Raw genomic sequence first — 19,761 nt, 5'->3', positions numbered from 1 at the left:
ACCCTCGTAGAGAAAAAAAATCACTTTTCCACTCTCTTTGGAGTAGAATCGCACGAGTTATAAAGGCATTCGTAAATTGGGTAGCAGCTGCCTTCCAGTACTGCAAGTGTCCTGAGAAGGGATTTGCGAATGAATTTATTTCACGATGCAATTTTACGATGGGCGAAAAAATTGCCTTCGTTAACAAGTATGGTTTGAAAAAATCCACTTGTTCGAAACTGCTGGCTATGTGGGGAGAGCACACCTAGCGCACACCAGTGATTTTTTTTTTAATATAAAAGAAGAAATATGAAAACTAGGCGACGCCGATAGCAAGCCGACGAGGCAACTCGTCCTTCTAGCCTGCCTAACGTAAGCTTCTAAACAAATTTCGAGGTCTAAACTCTGAACACCGCGCATTTTAAGTTTGCTGCGATTTAGAGCACATCCCCGAGAAGCCATTTTCGTCGCGAATTCAGAGCTACGAGGTCAACCCAAGAAGAGAAGAGGGGGTGTCTGCATCAGATTTGCTGAGGAGCTTGCCAGCTGCTGCTCCGATGAAAAGACATAGAAAAAGAAAAAAAAGTCACTGCATTTATATTATGTTCTTCAAGCTCTGTAAATGCTTCTTAAAACTTACGAAATGCCTCCTAGGGAGCACTTAAAAATCATCCGGAAGCTACCCAATTGCGACGGACTCAAAGATGAGCGTAGGGGACATTAGACGCGTTTAATATGCGGTACATGCCGCTCAGCGCGCGTCAAGGAGGGCAGCAAAACATGAAACGTCGCAACTGCGAAGAAACTGCACACATGCCCTTTCATTTCTTCGTTAAACGGTAGTACACAGTAAAGGTACCAGGTTCCATCTGAAAGTTTTCCAAGTGAAATACCCGCACGAACTCAATTCATTTCTCTGGGCATCTTACTTCATGATCCCCGACCGTGTAACGGCGCACATCGACTAGCGAAGTGCTCCTTCTTGGCGCCATAAACTCCATTTTCAAGAGCGAGATACTCAGGATATAAGACTAACGAAGGACTCCAGTTGGACAGCAGCGCGTTTGTGAATTTTTGGTGTGGCCAAGCGCTGCACCACTGTATTAAATATACATCTAATGATAGGCGTGTGTTTTCGGAGGTTAGATAGTCTCTGGTCTTGATTTCTAACTTGTTTATTGTCTGCATTCAAAAGGTAATTGTTTAAGCTTTAAATGGCATCGCATGTGTAAGTGCTCGGCTCCTTCATTGGTCCAGAATAAGAACCACTCTAACAACATCCTCATAAGCGAAACGCTGCTCAGTCATGGAGATGACGCAAGGCAACACAGACTAGCACAAACCTAATTGAAAACAAGCAACCGCGTATGTAACATGTGATTTTTTACAGCATGAATGGGGAAGGCACATGCAGTCATGATGTCGAAGATATGCAATGGTACTTGGCAGCGAATCGGTTAATGCAATAATCAGAACCACACCGAAGGTTGTCACTTAATCGGGCGCGCGCAATCATCGTTTTCATGTAAACGAAGCGCTACAACTCGAGCATGTGGCGTCCAATATGCCAGGAGTTTCAGGGAAGCTGATCACTCATTTTTAAAAATAGGGCTTCCGAGGTAAAGGGAACCTTTTCGCGGCATAGTCATACTAGTGTTGGCGGACACAAAAAAAAAAAAAACAGGAGAATCATGCTATTTAGTAAAATGGTTAGATAAAGTCTAATAGCTAACTTTTTAACTATTACCGATAGGCACCTGATTTCAATCAGACTTGTAGCCGCCTGTGCGTAATAGCCGTAACAGTTTCTAGAATTTCTAAAACGCTATTAGCATCGTTGCTTTGGCTCAACTAACTATGCCTACATCGTGCCAAAATCCGTGCAGTTTCGAGACGCATGCGGGGAAAGTGGCCGCTCCAGTGCACGCAACTAGTCGAAAGAGCCAATTTTTGTCGAGTCATAACGACGAGGGTAATCGCGTTGCCAATATTCTATAATTGTTATGGTTATTACTGACGTATGGCTACAAATCTGTAGTTGCATTCATGTGCCTATCGGTAACAGTTAGAAAGTCGACTATCAGAATTTAATTTATCACTTTAGTAGTTCACATCATTCGCTTGTTTTTTGACGTCCGCCAGCACTGGTATTGCTATGCCTCAGAAAGCTTCCCTTTACCTCAACATCTCTATTTAAAAAAAAATTATTGACCGCCTTCTCTCGAACATCGGGTATATAATATATCGCGTCATGCCAAGAGTCGCAATCAACTTCTAAAATAACTAAAGATATTAGAACGACAAAAACAGTTCCAGAGTTTATATTTCAAAGCTTCCTTGAGCCTGCAGTAAAGCGAATCGCAACGTGCATTACGCGTCAATTGTTGCGCATTCCAAGCATTAAGGAAATGGTTGTAACCCCAGTGCCCGACTGACCATCCTTTAACGAGTGTCACGCGATGCAGTTTGAAATGAGGCCAAGTTCGAAAAGTAACTTTTTTGAAGCAAAGGGGCAACGCATGGGTACTGACGAGCTGTCTTATTGGTATCATTATATCCAAGGTTTCAAGCGCTAACGACATCCGAACCCGATTTGAGTTCTTGTCTGAGGTCATAAAATATTACGCGTATACTGAGTCCTGACTTTTGGTAAAAATAAAACAGGAAACGAAAGGCTCCACATATATCACATGTGAGAAAACAAAGTCCCGAGAATGCAAAATGTATGAATATTTTCTTTTCTGGCATTTAGGTGAATGTGCAACAGAGCATTTGAAAGCGGAAAACAACAAAATGATTCCAACTCGAATCGTAATTTGAAAAAAAAAAGAAAAGATCTTTATTCGTGCCAGGAAAGACAGCAACGATGTGGAGCGGCATCGTCGTTCTCAGACGCGCTTCTACCACGGCAAGGGCAGGCACAAAAAACGGAAGGCAACGAAGCAAGTGTGACGCCAACAGGGCGGAAATGGAAGGGCGCCCGGAAATGACCTCGGAGACGGCAGCTACAAGGTGGCCTCTGCGGATCGTTCTTCCCTCGGCACTTACACACAGCCAGTGGCGTCACCCATTGTGTTTGTTCTAGCCACGCTGGCGTCGCCGCTTTTACAGCGCCGCTTCCAGCTTCTGCGAAGCACGGCAACGAAAGGTGCGCACCGGTTTGTCCGGGAATAGATGAAAGAGCAATAAGAAGGCGACGCACGATCGCTCCGCCGGAAAGCGGCACATTTTCCTGTACCCTTTTCTTTTTCCTGTTTGACAAATAACTGTCACACGTCCGCACTTCGCAGCCCGAGTTCTGCGGCGAAAAAGAAGTTTCAGGCGCTGCCGCAATTTTAAAATGAATTGCTTTTCAATGAGTCAGACGCTACGTGCTTCGTGTACAGCGTCGCACTTTGTTCGTTAGAAAAAACGTTCATGTTGCCCGCTGAGATTAACCGAAAAAAGAACCTCATCAGAACAAAACATCCAAACTTCATATAAGTCAACGTCGGACATTTTTGAACAAAGAACGCAACTTCACTGCATTATGTTTCGTGGCTTCCTTTGGCTGTGCACTTTTTCCTTGTGCCTCAGTTTTCGTTGGACTTATGGTTGACACGACTGACACAAGAGACCAATGTCCAGGTGCATTTCAGATGGACAATCAGGAAAGGGCATTATTGGAGAAACCGTTTTACATCGCTGCCAATAAAAAAATTTTATAAGGTACAATTTTGTGAGTTAGTTATTGCGTCCTCTTTCCTTTTTTATTTATTTTTATGCGAAGCGTTGAAAGCTGACAACATTCAGAGGAAACACAATACACAAGAACTGCGGCCCAGCGCACTGCCAAAACAACTGCGGGGGCGAAGCACGCAGTATAGATAGTTCCGCTAGTTTGCGACCACAATAAAGAGATGGAACTAAAACGAAGCCACAAAAAAAAGTTTCGGCAATATTTGCCATGGTTCGACGGGGTCGAGTTAAAGCTAAAACGTCGGCCATGGCGGTGTGTGTACATCGGCATATTTCTTGACAAGGTCAGCTGCGTGTTGGCGAGAAATAAAAGGCCATATATAAACACTGCTGTCTCTTTTCGTGAGTGCCTGTCGGTTTCGCCTGTACTTTACTACCCCGTCCGAGCAGCTAACGCGTGCGAAGGACGGAGCCCAGGAGAGTACCTCTTCGCAGCTTTTCATCACAGCGTCTGGCATATGCAGTAGTACCGATGTCTATACGAGGCGCGGCATTACACTTGCCTGCCCTGGCTTGAATTCATGTCATGTCTGACGCTGGACAGCCGCGTTCCATATTTTTTTTGTTTTCATTTTAGACACCTTTACAAATGTCTGCCATTTCTGCCTTCGTACAGGAACGCCTCAGAGCGACGCCTCCAATAAAAAAAAAATTGGAGGGGGCACCTAAGCTCCTCTTTAAGGGTATAACGCGATAGTATAATAGGTTCATTCCCGTATATGTAGAATTGGTCATTCGCTAATAGATCCCTGAGAGTCCTCGTACACCTCCTGGCGCAGTGTTGCGCCATTGTTGCGGTTCATGTTGTGGTGCGTGTTAAAGAGCAATGTTGCGGTGCGCCACTGCTCTGCGATGTTCCGGTGCACGCAGCAGTGGGCCTTGTGCAAACCAGATTGCTCTTCCCAAGCGAACAATCATTCAATTAACTGCCACCTGGCACGGTGCGCTGTTTGCCCACAATCCAGTGGGCCGGTTGTGCTGACGTCACAAGGTCACATGACCTAGGTGGCACGCCTGCCTCCAAGGTTGCTCTCTGGGCACTGCCCTACTCATGCCCATGATTTTTCGCTTACAACACCGACGCCGGACTTTCTGGAAAACGAGGCCTTAAACGCTTTAGTGTTAAAACTTTTTTCATTGTCGTGCAAAAAATGTTTCTTCAAGAGAGTACGAAAAAAGGCCATAGGGATGTTGGATGTGTGGTTATGAAGGTGAAACAAGTTGGAAACCTTGATAGCTCCCTCGATGACTTGCGTAACCCAATCCGCCAGCCACATCTGCACGACTCCATACTCGCTCCTTGATGGCAGTCAATGTATCCCCGTCTCGTGTAATATGAATAACAGTAAAATTGTGGGTTCCATTTTGTCAGTTTTAAGACACTCTCGCAAAAAGAAGCCAAAATGTAGGCAATATAACCTCTGAGTTTTCTTTTGTTCCACCATGTTCCAGCAGCACCGCATGGCAATTGTAGCTAGAATCTTTGGCAAGCTTACTCTTGCCCTCCCCCCCCCCCCCCACCCCCCCCCCCCCCCCCCCCACTTCCTCATTCCTTTAGTATCGTGAAGAGCTGCATTTTGTTGCAGCCAGCCTCCAGTTCTGAAATTCACAACCATTAATTTCATTCAACCACTCTTGAACGCCGACTGCTGCTAAGCACTTTCAGGCAATAAAATAACATGACAAAATGGCAGGTTAAATTACCCCGCGCAGATGACGTGGGTAAGAGCACAATGTTTACGTCAAAGTACCAAAAAAAGAGAGCGCTCTCTCGAAGGATGAGTTCTTTCTTCACGTAACTAAGCGAATACCTCGTACTTGACCAACAAACGCCGATCGTTTGTACCTTAGCGCAACTAAGGACCAAACTGCTCGGCGCAAAACACCATGAACGCCACCCACGGAACGTTCTTGGCACAATGTCTAGGCATGTTGAGTTTCGTCACACGAAGTAAAAAGGCGCAGAAACTTCAAAGCTACTAAAACTGTAAAAACAGGAGTAGGCAGCAATTTAATAAGTAGAAAGGCACAAATTCAGGATCGTGTTACTATAAAGTACGCTTTCTAATACAAATGTCTTCCATTAAGTGTAGCCTGAAATTCCAAGAAAAATTGGTTGTTCACGAAATCGAGAAAAGAGACAAGCGAAAGGAAATCGGGACATTAGCTGTTTTTATTTAGAAGCATTAGCGTTTTTCATTTTTCAAAGGACCGATGCTTGACTGGATTGACACTTTTTTCGCTGGGATACCGGCGCGCTCTTTCTTATTTTCAACATAAAGAAAAGTGATAAAGCTATACCGACCGTGCACAGCGTTAAATTCAACTTACAAAGCCTTATTCTGCAGCGTAAAGAAACGTTCTAATAAAGAGTAGGAAATTCCTTTTGGCGTCAAGCTCTAGCGAGGAAACTGAAATGGTATTCCAAAAACGAAAATTACAAAAGCGAAGAAACGTGTCCTTGTCGCTGACATCTAAATCATGTGTGAACGTGAAGACATTCGAAAAAAACTAATAGACTAAATTAACATCCTGATCACAACTATTTTCTTTGTTCGCCAGATATGCGGACGTTATCAAAAAGTTACGAAATAGAAAATCCTTCTAAATTGTCCGGCGGTTTCTCCTAACATGCCCCTGGGCATATAACTTTGACGAAAAAAAAATACATTTGAGTGCCTTCATGCATTTACGAGTTATATGCACGCATCATTTCTGCAATATATGAATGCAATGCGAAATAAGCAAGCGAGAGTGGCCACACATTCAGCAGACACTTGAACAGTCTATTTTACGATAAGTACACTTGGTAATAATTTGCTACAGCGCAGTAATTTTGAGTGATTTCTGCAATTCAATATCTGCTTGTATTTAAGGTAATTGAAGTAATAAAGATATTTTACTCACACGTTGATATATTTTCTTCTTAAATTCTTCAAGTATTCGAGATTTCAGATTAAGTGTTCTTTGTTCTTTTGTTGCTTGTATCCGCTCACTGCGATCTGCAGCCACAGAAAGATAACACGCACTGCTCCCGCCATGTAAGTACGTGGTTTTCGCCAACATCCGTTGTTTAACATCAACGTTCAATGCTCCATCCACTGGAACGATTGTAGAAGCGAATTCTGATTATGCATTTCGAATTATGAGTCCCAGTCAGAGGCGTCCGACAGCTCATGAGGGTTATGATGTCAGCATTCTGGGGACCAAATACAAGCGCTCTATGAGGCACATCAGACACGTCATGATTCTGAGAACCGATCAGAAACGCTTTATGGGTCACGAGAATGGTCCTTACTCAAGTGATCTCTGAGTGGCCTCATGCAGAGTTCTTAGTTCATAGAAATTTCAGCTGTTATCAGAACTTGCCCAGCGAGTTGTGGGCAACCTAGAGAGCAGCGTAGATAACATTTATTTTCACGTCTAGGGCAATTGCCAGTTCATCTTGTGTCAGAAATTTCGCTGATTTCTCGAGAGATATAAAATGAAAATAAGAAATCCGAAAAAATGGTGTATATGCAAATGTCAGTACCGTCACAGTGTCGCGCGTACCTGATATTGCAGCTAGCAAAGAAACTGACGTAAACACATGCAAAAGTTACAACAGAAGCTTTAGCAAGCACAAAAGCTAGCTTTTTCGCATTGCAGTCTCAACGTTACCTATGCGTCCAATAGTTTTTTTCAGTTACTCGCCTTTAACAGTTCTTTTCTTAGTTTCTTCCCTTGATTTATGGGCATCGTTGATTTGGCGTTTACAGCGGTCCTCTATTTCGTTCGCTATAACTCAGCTCTGAATTTACCCCATACACTCAGTCCGCAAAGTAATCAAGCAGCAGTTCTTTCCTTTCACAGACACTACAAAGACAAGTAGCTTCTACAAATATAGCCTTATACTAAACTTTGCACTTATCAAAGCTAGTCGCTAGTTTGCTCAGAAGATATCTGCTTTCAAAATCTCATGTGATCCCAACATTTAATTCCGCAAAAAGGGGCGCTTCTGGAGGATTTTCTGTCGCACTGACACAACACTTGTCTACTACAAGGTCTGCCATCGTAGACACGATTTATTAGCGCACTTTAGGGGCAACTTCGGACGGCACTTAAGATTATACATCCCTCGCATCTAAATGTCAAGTACAGCTGTTGCTGCCTCCCCGTTCCTTAGAGGTCGTGTGGGAGGCGATTTCATGAGAGCCGTCCTTGAATGCCTGCCTCCTCCAGACGGCCATCAGTCATAAACAGGACCACCGGAAGTTGATCTTACTTTATGCCGCCATAACGATGCCGAATACGCAAAGTGCTTCCTAGTAAAATACACGAGCACTTTCAAAGCCGCAGAACAGAAACACATTTTCAATATTGTGCAATCAGCATCTGTACACTGTACGAAAATAGACAGTTCAGTGCGCAGCAAAAAGCCAAATTATTTAAAAACCGCAAAGGTCGCTTAATTCGCAGAATTTATGTACTTGGCTTAAAACAAAGCAGCCCGACAAATATGACCCCCCTCCCCCCCCCCCCTCCCCTAAAAAAAAAGTATACGGATGTTGCACGCATGGCGGGTAGAAATACACACAAGTTGATCACTAATTGTTTTAGAAAACTTAATCCGCATCTCGGGAGTTTCCGGCCATGACAAAACATACTAGCGCAAAACTATGTGAGTGGGGAAATAGAACAATGAACAGAAGTAACAACTTTTTGAAACAACTCTCAGCATATTCAGGCTTCTTTCATGTCACCAGGCTCTCTACTTCTTTCACTACTGTACGGATTATTTTTGCAGCTAAAACTTTTGTTTACTTCTCAGTCTATCAGTATCTTTACATCTTATTTTGTTTCGTGTTCGTCCGCAAGAGCTAGCAGTACATGGCCATGAACAGAGTTAAATATCAAGTGTTAGTTTCTTTTAGTAGGAAGAATACCGAGAACGGTACCTCTACTGGCGCAGCCGAAAGCGCAGTCGTCCGCGTCGGACTTCGTTCTGAGCAGTGATTCCAGATCCCTCACCTACACAATGAGCTCATGCCGGGTGTTGAGAGCGATGAAGTGTCCCTTGCCAAGGAAGCTTCCCACTTGGACCTGCCGTCGTAATGTAATTGCGTGCAGCACAACAGAAGGCCGGAGTATGAATCGGCGCCCTTGGTCTTCCACGGCACAAAGTAGTCCAACAGAGAAGTTTAAGACGGAACCTATGGCTGTTTCCCACACACTCGGTCTTGCCAGATCCAAACGCAGCCTCTTCCTTCACTTCCGCCGAGAGCATGCAGGTATAGTGCACAAAATGCAACCGCTCTCCGTCTGGCGGAACGCTACAACAAGCTATTGCGCCTTTTCTCCTAACTGCAACGGTTGAAGGAGTGGCGCACTGCATGACGCCGCTGAACGCTATTACGCGCACGGACGAGAAGCAGAGGGCGAGAGTTAGTCTCACGCTTTGTCAAGTTGAACAAAAGACGCAAAACGTGTGAACGGCAGCGCGCTAGCCGTGCCAAGAGACTGGGGCTCCGCGGCGCCGCGGTTGCTTGTAATTTTAGCCGCAGAGAAATCATGTGGGAGTGGGATCCTGGCACCGTACCTATTCCAGCTGTTCCCCCTTGCTGCCTGCTAAACCGGTACCGCTGTATTGCGCAATGGTACGAGGGTTGTGTTTACAAACACGGCGAAAAATTGTTGACACGCGGAGGGAAACGAACTTTTTTTCGCGCTTTAACCAATTTTGTGCCGCTGTCAGCCACATAAATGTTTCATTGTATGCCAGCAAGCGGAGAAAATATTACGTGGACGAAGCCTCCTTTTAATGCGTCGGGCTAAACTAGCTGAGTAGGCAGGAGTAAAAGACGAAGGGACAAGAACACCGTTGGCACTCTTCTGAGGAAAACAGCTCAACGATAGACGGTGGTCTGCTTTTGGCGCTACCTTATGGGTTCCTCCACTTTCCATAGACGCACGGCATCTCTGTGAGCTGTTCATCATTATTTTAAATAATGTAATATTTAGGATGAGAATAAATTGCTGATAACTATCTAAAATTTTATTTGCATACACCTCGCATCAGTTACAAGACAGCTTATGTCTAGAGAATTTTAATCATAGCTCGCCCGTACTTTGCTTAACGTACATAATTAAAACTTAAGAATTCGTTCTTACCACCGCATGTCACATATTTTATAGCATGCCGGGGTAATATTTAGGGGTTTAATTTAACTTCTTAGCAGTTAGTTGACAGTCAAGCATTCCAGATACTCGCGCACAGCGCTTTCGATTCAAATGCTCAGCATTTACTCCATTTACGCGCAAATCTTTCCGTACCTGAATTCGAACCTTCGTGTCTTAATATAAAAGGCATTTAATAAACACATCTTATTTTCCTTCATTCCACACCCAGATCTTACGAAGACCAACTTTACCTGCCATATTTGCGATTAAGCCAAATCTAATTCTACCTGAAGATAAGGCAATCACGGGAAGCAAACAGTTTATTTCTGATGATTTTCTCTTTTTAGCACTTAACCCGAGCACATAACAAGTGAAAAATACAAAAGAGCGGTTCAGAGAACTTTTTGAACGTTTAGAGATGTTTTTATTAAAAAACCTCATAGATGAGCAGTCGCAGGCATTATGTTCACGGCAGAGCCCGACTAAAAGACGTTTAAATACCAGAAATAACTATTAGACGTATAATGTTATGTTCAAAGGCTCAAGTTCACCTTCCGGCATCGTAGGCCGTCAAGATCAAAGTTTAGCTTCATTTTTAGGCAATCTGAATCGGCATTTTAGCTATGCATTCATTGATGTATCTTTCACGGTTTGAAACAAAAAATTTGGTAGATGTTAACCAAGTCACTCTCTATAGACAAAGAAATGGTCTATGAGTTCTAATTCTTCGTAATGATCATTAAGCTGGTTTTTCAACTGGTCCATTAAAATTATTCAGGTTTTTAAACGGAGCGGAACTGCATATATGAGAAACGTACCTAACTTGTTCGAAACGCAAAGTTGCCCAGTACTTTTGCACTACTTTTATTTTTGTGACTGTTGTAGAACTCTTTCATTCATTGACCAACCTGCATCAGCTCTCGTGTTTTGGAATATATTTTTATATTAACTATACTGCGGCCGATAGAAGTTGTATATAAGTGTTAATTGGGTTCCCTTTAAAGCTGTGGTGCTTGTAAGTCAGTACATTTTTTCTCACTGATATATAAGGTCTCAATGATATATCTGGCTACGTGACATTCTTATGTTCTTCGTGGTCGTTTCGTTTATTTTGAATATCAGTGAAAACTAATTATAGTTACGATGAGAAGATGGGCCGGATGAAACAGTAAAAGCACCGTCAGAAAGTGTGGCCTCTTCCCGCACCTGCACTCTCCAGCAGCTCACGGGCTAGTTGGTTATTCATAATAATTTTTTCAACAGCGCATGCTACACAAGGACACAAGACGAGGAAACACACACACGAGCGCTGAACTGCAACTTTATTTGAGAAAAGGCGCCAACCTCTACATATATACCCTCAAGGAACCGCCCACTAGGGTAAAACCTAAAATCACTGCACGTGTCAAGCCACAAGCAAGAAAAAATATTCAAGAGTTAAGCATACAATACAAGGGTGACCAAGACCGCAAAAAAGAAGAAAGATTACAAGAAGCAGCGAGAAGAAATTACTTCACTTGCCCTTTTTTTGCGTAACAAACAGTGGGCAGAAATCGTTTTTAAAAGTGGTAAAAGCACAAATCGCGGTAACTAAGCATGATGATGACCGAGGCGAAAAAAAGGCAGGTGTTGATGTCGTTTTCACGGCCCCCCAGCGCCTTTCCAGACTGTGCCGGAGAATCAATGCAAAGACAAAAATTAACTCCGGTTGTACCACGCGGCACAGAGATCCCTTGGTCACGTGCGCTGAGGGTGTAGTCTACTCGATCCCTCTTTCTTGTGGAAAGGCGTACATCGGCCAAACAGGCCGATGTATTAATGAAAGATTAATGGAGCATCGTAGGGATCTATCTGGTTCATCACTCAGGAACTTGCCAGTGCACTGCAAGAATTGCAAACTTAAACTAGGTTCTAATGAACAATGCACCCCTATGTTCAAAAGAACAACCATTCTGAAGAAATGCCCCTACCAGCTGACTCGCGAAATAATAGAAGCAGCCAATATTTGTAACCTCAAGAGTGAATGCGTTAGTACGCCTTCTGTTTCTCTGTCAAAGAGATAGCGTTCCTGTCTGGTTTTATGTGATTTTGACCTGGTTTTTTCCGGTACTTCTTCCTTCGTTTTTACTTTTGCTTTTACCCTCCTCTTTGTACCTCTGTTTTATCTCTTTTAGTCTTCGCGTTAGCACTTTTTACATCTCATTTGGCACCACTTTTTTAGCCGTGTTAGTCGTTGGCCCTCATGCACTTCAGATGTTTTTTCGCCTCGGTCATCACCATGCTTAGTTACCGCGATTTGTGCTTTTACCACTTTTAAAAACGATTTCTGCCCACTGTTTGTTACGCAAAAAAAGGGCAAGTGAAATAATTTCTTCTCGCTGCTTCTTGTAATCTTTATTCTTTTTTGCGGTCTTGGTCACCCTTGTATTGTATGCTTAACTCTTGAATATTTTTTCTTGCTTGTGGCTTGACACGTGCAGTGATTTTAGGTTTTACCCTAGTGGGCGGTTCCTTGAGGGTATATATGTAGAGGTTGGCGCCTTTTCTCAAATAAAGTTGCAGTTCAGCGCTCGTGTGTGTGTTTCCTCGTCTTGTGTCCTTGTGTAGCATGCGCTGTTGAAAAAATATTCAGTATAACAGCTCACTGGCCATACATGTGCGCGGATCCAACAGCCCTGCTCATCACCCTTCTCAGGAGCCATTGGCTTTGCTCACAGCCATCGACTCACAACGCACGTTGCTGTTGAAATCCTGTGTAATATGAGACATCGTGCCGGGATTCCCTCCAATCAACTCACCAGCATGCCACAGAAAATTCGCGCAAACACTATGTAAAGTACCACGTGAAAGATATCAGGTTTGCCTGCAATCGAAGTTAGCCCCAGCAGTAAAACCTTCATTTTTGCCTTAATGATGATTGTTGATTTATATCCAGGACTTCAACACAATTATTCTTATCATCAACAGTGCTCAGTGAACTCTCACTGCAATTATGTTGCATGAGAACGGCTACAGACACACTTTCGAATAAGCCAGGCCAACACTGTATTCTGTTTATTATATTGCACTGCATTGCACTCTGTTGTGTTGCATTCTACTGTAATGATCAAGTGCTGAACAAGATGTTGTGAGTTACGACACAAGATGGCGCTGCCGTGTATCTACCGCAATTCGCTCGTGTACAGCTCTCAATGGCAAACACCTGGTGGCTATATCTGGTACTTTCATATTCGAACAATCCCCAACAAAAGCACGTACTCAGGCCCCCTGAATTTACATACCAGTTTTCTCAAGCTAGAAGATATTAAGAAGGTTGTCTTTTCGTAACTGAAATAAGTTACTTCTCTGCGTTCAAGTTTTGAAGCTAACTGAACCTCCACGCAAATGAGGTATATATAGCGTTTTGCGATGCATTGTTCGTGAAAGAAATGTATCAAAGAACACTAATGGAAGAGATTTTCTAAAGACAACGAGATCGACGGATAAACGCCAGGTGCCCGGCAGAGCCCATACAGCATTACCAGCTAAAGTAAATAAGAAGGAAAACGCAACCACCCGTGCCAAAAGGATTCACTAGTATAATGCGTGCACTCTCGACGCGCAAAAGTAGCCGCCAGCGCCACCTCCAACACCACTGCACCGAACATGCGCGGCGCAGACCGGCCGCGGCAACGCGCCTGTCGCATTCTTCTCCCTCCTTGGCTTCTATTCGTGGCCGTCGGGACGAGCTCGCGACGCCGAAAAGGAGCAAGAAACCCACTAACGACCGGCTTTCACGCTCTCTGCCTAGCACGCAACGGTGTCCCGCACCGGCGATTAATCGCCCCTCTGTGGGGCTGAGGGAAGCCAAGCCCGGCCAACTTGCCGCCCGTGTTCGGTCCGCTGCGCCTGTGTTGCGCTTAGTTCTACGGCAGTACCTACCGGCTCGTTCCGCTGGGCCTACAGAACGACGAAGCGGCCGTCGAGTCCAAGGAACGACGTGGCGACTGCCGTAGCGCACTGGGTCATCAAGCGTGCTAGGTGAAGCATCAGAAAGGAATGGCTCATCGGCCTCCCCTGCAGCGTTTAGCTGTCCAGGAAACCCATCAGGACCACTGGGTGGAACAGGGAAGCTTCTGACGCCTTCTACTTTTTGACCGAGGCAGCTGCTGTGAAGACTTTGTAATGGAAACAACGGAAGACCACTGCGAGAATTACGTCAGTTCGGAGTTGCTCAGAGAAGCAGGAATGCTGCCACAGAGTACTAGCGCCGTGTTGCTACTTTGTTTGTAGTTACTTACCGTGAATTGCCTGTAGATACAGACTGGAAGCAACACTGCTTTAAAAACAACGATATATAGATTCCATGTGTGAAACACAGAATCATCAACTTATGTTTAATTATTCCGACCTTAATGCTTTGCCAAGAATAAGACAAGTCCTCTTGTCGACACGTTGGCAAGCACCCTTAGGTTCTCCTACCCTTGTTCGCTTTGTAAAGGCTTATCGAGTTATGTAAGTCCCAAGAATGAAGAAAACACCAGCAAAACGACAAAAGTAACCATTATTAATTTACCAAAGTGAGCAGCAACATGTCTGTTTTATGGCCGCAGGAAGGGCTCTTTTGCCTGAAGACATTATGCGCCATTTTTATAATTAATGCAGCACACATTGTTTCTGTCTGTTCACGGGAAAAACTTAGGTGTCACTGCAACCGGGCGGGCTTCTATCCAATGCATGTCTTCGTCCCATTGAGAACGATGTTTTTTGCGTTAAATATTGCGATACATCTTGGGAGCCAGCATTTGTTAAACTAAGTATGCCGACAGCGCAGCTATAAGCTTATTCTACTACAGTGACAAACGCATCGCATTTATTTTTCATGCTTAGGCAAGTACGACGCTAGCTCCGTGCGCTATAAAATATTAGCCACGAGCTTATCTGTAGCCAGTATAAAATAAACAGACAGTGTGACGACTTGCGAAGCCCTGGCCCCTAAAGGTCTCTCATAGTTGCATAAGCCGTACATCTGTGCTACTGTGTGCATTGTTACAACACTCCAACCGACGTCACTATCGCAATCGCGTTCACTTCTCTTTCACGTCTGATCTTCCACGCAGCTGTAGCCCAGGTTCCTAAATTATTCTTCGTCGCCGTTGAGTCCCTACGACGGTTGTCATGACGCCTAATATGTATCTAATGTCTGTCTCTATCGGAGAAAGCGAACACACGCAAAAAAATCACTAAACGATTCGATGCATTCACGTATGTACTGACGCAGACACCCACACGTTTTTCCTATACGTCGCAAGCATACAGACAAAATTAAATATAAATACTATCATAAGCTTCATGCCTGAGTGCTTAGCACCCTGCTACACAACGCGGAGGAGGATTTTCCTTACCAGCAAGGGCTACGGCTCATGAGTGTTTTATCAAACAGCGGCGCAGTAAAGGGAGGGCTCATCGGTGCGTTTCGGTATAACAAGGCAGAGGAATGCTTGCGCACTTCCAGTGTTTAGGCTCTTCACAATGCTGACAGCTAACCAGCGGCGAATGAGTATGCATTAGGGAATAAGGAGAGCAGAAAGTTGGCTAGTTGGTTGATATGCATACTGAACAAAAAGTATGAATTAAGCAAAACTTTGCGTCACCGAACAGTCTTTACCGAGCAGATGAACCCCATCGAGCAACTCGACAGCATGTTTATTGTTTTCTTTGGTGGTACTTAGCGGCTTAGTGCCTCATGTTCTCGGTGTACTCGAAGCATGGGCACAAAGTCGATATGATGGAGTGGCGAGGCAATTTTTTTTTGTATCTGCGATTACGCTATTAAGAGGAGTATTGGATGCAAAGGAGGAATGTTAAAGCACTTTGAGGAATGAAGAGATAGGGCACGAAAGTTCAACGCACACAAAACAAAAGACGGATGCACGGCTAGCTCGAAATCAATTATTCTGACCAGTAGAAGCAGAGCAAGTATAAAACAGAGTGAGTATTAAGAAAGGAGTTTATGCAGGTCTCTTCCAAAATAAAATATTGCCTAATTCTCGTTGAAGGCGCCTCATCGCAAGCTTTCTTGTAGAATGTGTTACTGATGAACCCTGAAAAATATTGTAGTTATTTCACTCTCTTTAAAATTTCTCCTTCGTTCTTCTGTAAGGTCCACTTAAGTGCACAGGCAAAACGCCAAAAAGGCGTGAATGGGCCAGCGCATGCACTCTTTACAACAGTGAGGGTACAATAATACACAGCACAATTCAAGTACATAGATCTAATAAAATACCAACAGAACAGGGCAACGGACGATGACAGAGCTGACTTAAACTACACTCACTCAGAAGGAAGCCGCAACGAGAAAGATCAGCTCCAGTGAAGATCTCGCATGCTTGGATACGTATATGGAGCTGTCTTTGCTGTCAGCACTGCACTTCAGGCGCCCATTACAATCGGCTCATTTGTTGCCGTCCGTTAGAGATTGATATCCTTCCTTTATCTCTTTCTTTTTTTCCTTCTTAGCCATCATGCAAGGACGTGTATAAGGTGTGCTGAACTGCATTAAATAACATGATCTCCATGGGTTTTTTTTTTTCGCTTTGTGGTGACAGGATCTGTATGCAGTGTCAGGTACATTTTCATTTTATTTTTCAGGAATTCGTGAGCAAATACATAACAACCGTAAAATTTTTCTTGAACTCTAGTTCTCTTAAGACAATTTAAATAAAAATCAGATCAGATGTTCGACTTGCCTCTGTTGGTAGCTATCTAGAGTGACACTATAGACCACCGACTTCGCTCCAGATATCTCCTCAAAACTCTTTTTCCTTTGACACATATTGCTGAATCAACGAATGTGTCGCTCCGTCTGCGTAGCTTGCTCCGAGTCCTTCACTTTTTCAAGCATCCCGTCATCGACTCTAAAGCTCTGAAAAATAAAGAAAGCTATGTCCACCCCCCTCCCCCCCTTTTTGATCCCAAATCGGGGTTAACGAACTGTTTAAAGAGGGTTAAGAAACTATCCTGGAATCTGACGCAAGTGAAGTGACGCAAGAGTTGTAGCTGCGTTTCAGCAACTACAACTCTTTCCACCGGCTAAGCTCTAATCGTTTTTTGGAGTTGCAAGGCAGGCAGGGGATGACACAGGTAGAGGTTTCGGGGCTTATCTCACGGAGCCGGGTTTAAAAGTAGCAAACAAAAGCTCCATTCGCGGCTCGAGTAGCAGACTTTCATCACTCCCCGTGGAAGCTTTCCGAAGCACTCCGGACTAAGCTGCAGTGCTTGTTTCGCCGCGCTTCAACTAGTAAGCGTTCACTTTTATCCTGAAAAGCTGTGCAGATGAGAGGATGCTCGAAAGATAATCACCTAGCAGGATTCGAAAGTCTACCCTTTAAAAAAATTTCATTACCGGCTAAATGAAATGTCTATTGAAATTATCTTACAGGAGAAAGCTGCCCGATATTGGATAAAATATGTAATTAGCCTACACGTATACGGGCTGACTAATAATATGGGTGTCAGTAAAAAAACCGCAGTGGTGTTCCAACACAAGGCGTTACTTACTCCTTGATTTCCATCTCTGTTTACCTATGTCATCTTCTGTAGTTCCCACTGTGTTGCACCGATTTATTAGGCCTCCCCTAGTCAGCTTAGTACAGAGGGTTGAGAAGACAAGAAAGGCTTCCTTTCCGTAAACCAAGCAAGAAAGGATCTTCATCAATTGGACGCAGCCATCCTTTCGTTAAAGCAGAAGCTGCAGCCTCCGAGCGACCCTTGATCTATCCTTCTTTACACTGACCGGTGCCGCCAGCATCAGACGAAGTGTGGAAAGACGATCTTTCAAAGTGCGCAAAATTTTCCAAAAAATGCTGTTTTTTTTTCTTCCACCTTAATATTTACGCAACTCCATAGCTCTAACGCAGCGCTGGTGTTCGATGGATTTTCTTTGAAGAGTCTTTGCTGACACCACAGTAACTTCGTTTTACAGCAAATCTCTACACACGGCTATTGCGTTCTGTTTCCGCCTAGAATTTATCCGCTCTTACAAACGCCAGCACAAAGGCATCGCCTCGCTTTGAAGCAGCCGCTTTATACGCGCGAAAGAAAGTTTAGGAAAGTGCAGCCAGAGTAAACAAAAAGGGAACAGAAATGATGGGTAAGGCCGGAAATGCGGCGAGAAGGTAAACATTGAAAGGAATGTGGGCGATTTAAAGTGACTGCTTTACACAGATCTGCTAAAATAAAAACTGGTATGGCGCAAGAAACGGGGACACAGAAGGCACACAAAACACAGGACTGACGTGTTTTGTGTGCCTTCTGTGTCCCCGTTTCTTGCGCCATACCAGTTTTTATTTCATCATGAACCAACTCGCCCAAACTAGAGTTTTACTTGACAGATCTGCTAGTGTGGTACAGTTTTATTATGTAAACAAAAAAGGACGCCCTGAAAATGGACGGGAACACTGAAAGGATGCTCTGAACATCGTTACAAAGTATAATGGCTGCGCGATGGAATTTTAAAGAGTGGGTACAGTCAAGCTTGCTCGTCAACTGCTCCTATTGTTTGTGGGTTCATTTTTCAACACACCCTTCGTGGTAGCCGGCACTGCACCAGATTACTTTAAGGTTTGAGAGTGATTCTGCTTTCAGGGCTCCCGTGAAAAGCGCTGCGTTTCCTTGTTTCGCGCAACGGTAGTATTTCGTTTGTTCCAGTCGGAAAATATAGCGGAATGATAGATACATACTCTCAGATACTAACGCAACCCATCCACAAATGTGGCGGGGAATCTGCAGAATAAACACGCATTCTATTTTTTTTTTTTATTGCAGAACTTTAAAGAGAGTTCCAAGTGTTAATTTATGTTCGGTCGTCGCATACTTTATAAACTAACACAATAAAGCAATCTCTGTGAAGTTGCGAATAAGTGAATATCTTGCCTTACCATTTTTAGTATGAGTACATGTCCTTATAGGCCGCACTGTTAGAACTAGAAGAATTAAAAGGCTATTTCATTATTTTCATGCTGTCAATTGTTCGGCGAAGTCATAAAAATCTACCAACATCTAAATTTCTAAATTGATGACAGGAATTCAAGTTCACTAGATGCATGGCCCTTACGAAAGCTCATACCCTTTGTGCGTTTTCTTGTGTATTTGATTTCATTGCAGCATGTCCCATCCTCATGGCTTGAAAAAGAGATTACTTTAAGACCATTTTTGCCTTTTTACAAGCAATAACTTGAAGAAGACAATAGTATATTGACAACATCTATGGCGCAGCGTGAGGAGCAGCACGGGTGCGTAATGACCTGAACAAAGTATCTTGTCCTCAATCCACGACTAGGCGTACAAAAGCAACTGTAGCCTTTATATAGAATGAGTATTGTAGCACAGGCAGTGCGCGCAGTATCCCGTTGTTAGTATTCCTTCCAACTCTGTCCTTTTTATTTTTGTACCGTCGTTCGCAGAACAACTTTTTGTTTGTATACATGCCACGTGCAACCCTATATGCAAAGAGAAGCATTATTGCGAGGAACTCCAATTTCAGCAGAATGTACAAAAGGAATTCTCTATTAGACATGTCTTTATGCTACTCAGTGGCACTTTTGTTCGAAATTGTGACCCTGACACGTGTTTGCCATCTGAATATTCTTTCAGGTTACGCTCGCCTGTTTTGTATCTTCGCGTGAGCGCTTTTTCCACAGTTTGGTTGCATGTAGTGCGCCCAAGGAGAAGCTTAGTATAGGAGAAGGAGACTGGAAAAATTCAGTGCGTCATCACTTAAGAGCCTTAGTGCCCCTGTCTGATGGATGAATATTTAGGGCGCTTCCCTTTTCAGTTTTGCAAACTTAGTGTCTCCCTCTCTCTGGGACAAGACCATATCTTCGCCTTGTGGTTTCAACACTAAAA

At 43.8% G+C, this 19,761-nt stretch overlaps 1 protein-coding gene across 3 annotated transcripts in view; it reads right to left on the bottom strand.

The window, feature by feature from the left end:
- LOC149363330 (calcium/calmodulin-dependent protein kinase kinase 1-like) overlaps window positions 1-19,761 on the bottom strand; it is a 211,885-nt gene that overhangs the window by 99,979 nt on the left and 92,145 nt on the right. Inside the window, exon 1 of one of the 3 annotated variants that reach the window (XM_089573458.1) lies at window positions 8,655-8,908. The exons of the other annotated variants lie outside the window; for them this stretch is intronic. The gene's annotated coding sequence lies outside the window, so the exon portion shown is untranslated. Of the gene's footprint in view, window positions 1-8,654; window positions 8,909-19,761 lie in introns of those variants that run through there. 3 annotated transcript variants of the gene reach the window in all.

Source organism: Amblyomma mixtum, chromosome 2 (assembly GCF_055824585.1).
Source record: "Amblyomma mixtum isolate Tamu chromosome 2, ASM5582458v1, whole genome shotgun sequence".
In the NCBI taxonomy this organism is placed as follows: domain Eukaryota; kingdom Metazoa; phylum Arthropoda; class Arachnida; order Ixodida; family Ixodidae; genus Amblyomma; species Amblyomma mixtum.
This window is presented reverse-complemented; position numbering and strand designations above follow the sequence as displayed.